Source organism: Tupaia chinensis, unplaced genomic scaffold (assembly GCF_000334495.1).
Source record: "Tupaia chinensis unplaced genomic scaffold, TupChi_1.0 Scaffold138490_1, whole genome shotgun sequence".
NCBI classification, from domain to species: Eukaryota; Metazoa; Chordata; class Mammalia; order Scandentia; family Tupaiidae; genus Tupaia; species Tupaia belangeri.
The window spans coordinates 633,999-638,149 of NW_006198386.1; positions in this window are offsets into that span (position 1 = coordinate 633,999).

The following is a 4,151-nucleotide window of genomic DNA, read 5'->3' on the forward strand; positions in this document are numbered from 1 at the left end:
TGAATGCTGTAATCGTCCCTCCTGACTGGATACGGAAGCCTAAGATTGGCTCATGGACACAACTGGGAGGTTTCTTTTTTCAAAGATTTATTTAGTTTTATTTGTTATTATTATTTATTGTTTAATTTGACCAGAGAGAGAAAGGGAAAAAGAGAAAGCAAGCTACCAGATCTGGGATTTGAACTGCAATCGATGTTGTGGGAGTCCAGCCCTGCAGCTGGGAAGTTTCTAAAGACTCCACCTACAGGATGGGACTGTGTGCTGCAGGTGGACCTCAGGAGTTCTGGGAGTTCACAGAAGTCCCTCCTAGGGTTCCTTTATTTATTTATTTATTTTTTGGAGAGGTTTTTGCTATAGGGCACATGCATGTGCCCAAAAAAGACAGAGACAGAGCGAGAAATCACCCGCCAGGGGACTGGCCTTGCTGCAATCCCTTCTCCTCCCTTCTCTTCTTGGGATCTTGGGCACGCATGCACACGCACCCTGCATGAGTTTAAGCCACGGGGTCCAGGACTCGAACCGCAGTCAACTACATGGGAGTCCAGTGACATAGCCATTACGCCAACTGTTGGTCCCCCCTCCTACGGGTCTTCAAGCCTCTGTGTGCTTGACGTGGTCGCTGAGATGTGCGTGTTTCTACACTGAGCGGAGAGGTCCTCTGTCACTGTGATCACGGGCTGCCAGATGGGTGTTGTTTTTTTTGTTTTTGTTTTAAAAATTGACCAGAGAGGGACAGAGTGAGAGAGAGAGAGAGAGGGGGAGAGAGAAAGAAAGCTGCCAGACTTGAGACTTGAACCACTGTCGGCCATGTGGGAGTCCAGCAACATAACCACCATGCCACCTGCCGGCCCCCAGGTGGGTGTCTGGACGACTTGCGTGATGGGTAACTGTATGTGTCGACTTGGCAGGTGTTTCGGGGTAGATGAACCTTCAGATTGGTGAACTTTGGGTAAGACAGATCACTTTTTATAAAGATGGTGGGCTTGGGACTGACAGATGGCGTAGTGGTTACATCGCTTGACTCCCATGTGGCCGACCACAGTATGAGTCCTGGATCTGGAGGCTTGAAAATCGTGCCAGGTGCGTGTACGTGTGTGGCCAGAATCCCAAGAGAATAGAGGAGAAGGGATTGTGATGTGGCCATCCCCCCTGGAGATGGTGATTTCTTACTTTCCCTCTCACTGTCACTGTCTCTGTCTCTCGGTCGCTCTCTGGTGAGCACATGCACCTTAAAGCAAAACCCTCTTTAAAAAGAAAACAAGATAGTCGGCTTCACCCAATCAGTTGCAAGTCCAGAAAAAACACAAAGAAGGGAATTTTCCAGCAGATTGCATTCAGACTTTGTCTATACAGCCAGTTCCTGGGACTCTACCTATCAGCCTCTGTAATTTATGCGAGCCAACTCCTTAGGCTAAACTTCTTTCTACATCTACACTCATCCTCTTAGCTCTGTTTCTGAGAGGATTTGTTTATTTATTGATTTTTTTTCTGCTTAGGGCGCCTGTGCTCACAGAAAGACAGAGAGAGACAGAAAGTGAGAGATCACCCCCCCCAGGGGGGATGGCCACACCTCGATCCCTTCTCCTCCATTCTCCTCTTGGGATCTTGGGCATGCACGCACACATGCCTGGAGTGAGTTTAAGACACCGGGTTCGGGACTTGAACTGCGGTTGACCACATGGGAATCCAGTGACATAGCCATTACGCCCACTGCCGGTCCCCAGTCCTCTTAGTTCTGTTTCTACAGAGCACCTGACTCTCCATATCAATGGAGTCCCCTCCTGGTTGTCCCCGAGACTGGAATGTTTGTGGCTGTTCCTTTCTGTCACCCCCGCCATAGCTGATCCGTGGGGAGCTGCCATGTCTACCTGTGAATCCCTCAGTCATAACCGCCGCTCCTAGTGTGTTTCTCAAGCTTTAATACATCGTCAGAAAACTGTTTATAGTTTGTGATCGGGTGGGTGCACTCACCAGAGAGAGAGAGGGAAAGTGAGAAGGTACCCCCAGGGGGATGGCCCCCCACAATCTCTTCCCCTCCATTCTCATTTCAGGATTTGGGGCATGCATACATAGGCGCCCCACATGTTTTTTTCTGATCTAGCTGTCTTCTTTTTTTTTTAAGGAGAGAGATCTAAAACTCTCACTTAAAGGAGAGATAAGGTTTTCATTTCACTATGTAAGATGAGTTGTAGGATGGAAACTGCTGACTGTGAGCTCAAGGACCCCAGGCTGAATGGCTCCAGAAACCATGGAATGGAAATTTGATGATCTAAGGCCTTCCCCAATCAAGAATGCCCATGAGATGATGACACCCTCTTGAACCAATCAGTGAACTGACCATGCACCTGGATCTTAGCCCCTAATTTTGCCCTTAAAAACGCATGTGGGGGGACCAGTAGTTAGCATAATGGCTATGTCATTGAACTCCCATGTAGTCAACCGCAGTTTGAGTCCCGGACCCGGTGGCTTAAACTCACGCCGGGGCACGTGTGCATGCCTGCCCAAGATTCCAAGAGGAGAATGGAGGAGAAGGGATTGCGGTGTGGCCATCCCCCGTGGGGGGTGATTTCTCGCTTTCTGTCTCTCTGTCTCTCTCTGTCTTTCTGGCGAGTGCACATGCCCTATAGCAAAAACCTCCTCCCCCCCCCACAAAAAAAATGCATTTGGGGAACATCTTGGGCAGACCGGATCTTTTCAGCATGAGCTGCCCGCTCTTCTTGCTTTGCGCTTTGCGATAAGGCTGTGCTTTCCTCTCGCACACCATGTGGCCTTGGTCTGCTTTTATAGCGCTTGGGTGAGCGGACCTGATTGGAGTCGGGTAACGTTTCCCTCCTTTTCGCTATCCCTGCAACACCTTGCAAGGTGTTTATCCCCGACTGATTCCCTGGGAAAAAGGCCATTTAGACAGACGTGCCTTCTGGAAATGTCCAATAAGCCCCATGATTCCTTCTTTTGCAGCCAGCCCTGGTGGAATGGGCCTTGGGGCATCAATCCCGAAAGGGCAGTTAACAAAGATGGCTGTGGAATTTTAGTGGCTCTGACCCTCTTTCAAAGGCGGCTCCCGTCCGCCTGTCTGCCTCATCGCTTCGGGGTTCACCCTTAGTACAGCCGTTGCATCACCCTAATAACCTCTGGATCTTCATTTTCAACAGTAATGTTGGTTTCCAGAATAATTGAATCCGGGAGGGGAGCACACCAAGGGCCTGGTATACTTTCTAACACTTGCTGTGAAAAGGGAAAATAAAGAATTTCCTTCGTGGCATTTAGTTCAGGGAACACAATTTATCCAAGTGGTCTTTATCTCCTTATGTTTTGGTGATTAAATTCGGGGGTGGGGGGGGGAAGTAGTCAGTAGTCCCGGACATAAAATAAGAAGAGCCCTTCTGGCAAGGCCTGTTGGTTTCATTCAGATGTTAAATATTTTCAGCAGGGTCAAGTGTGCAAGGCCTGTCGGTTTTTGTCCTTTGAGCGAACCTAGCTCAAATAAAAACCAGATAATCCACAGCTCCAAGCTGGGCTCCACCACCACGTGGAAGGGGTGAGAGGTCCTAATTTTGCAAGAAACGGACATTGAGCTCTGAGGCTCTGAGAGAAGAATTTGCCGTGTGAGTAATTCCACGATGTAAAAGGCAGCATAGGACAACAATCATCGTTCCTGGAAAATAGATGTTTTTTTTAAGGTTGATTAAATTGGAACTCTTTCACCAGCGATTGTCTGCTGTAGTCCCAGCTTAGCAAAGCGGACATCCTGGTGAAAATAATGGCGCAGGGTAAAATGTTAAAAATTTTATTTAACTTTATTTATTTTATTTATTTATCTTCATTTGAGCAGAGAGGGACAGAACGAAAGAGAGAAAGTGAGAAAGCAAGCCACCAGGTCCGGGACTTGAACTGTGGTCGGCCATGTGGGAGTCCAACACCCTTAACCACCACGCCACCTGCTGGCCCTCAGATGGCGCAGGGTAACTTCTTGAAGGAGGTTCGTTTGGATGTCCCTCTGACCTATGCTAATTGCAGGGAAAGGGTGGGCAGTGGTTGGCTCCCAAGTCTCAGGGCATGAACTCATGGGTCCCTGGAAAGGATTCTGATATTAAGGGCCTCCAGCTCTTTACATTATAAGGGTCACTTCCAGAAGGTTCCTTGCTCTTTCC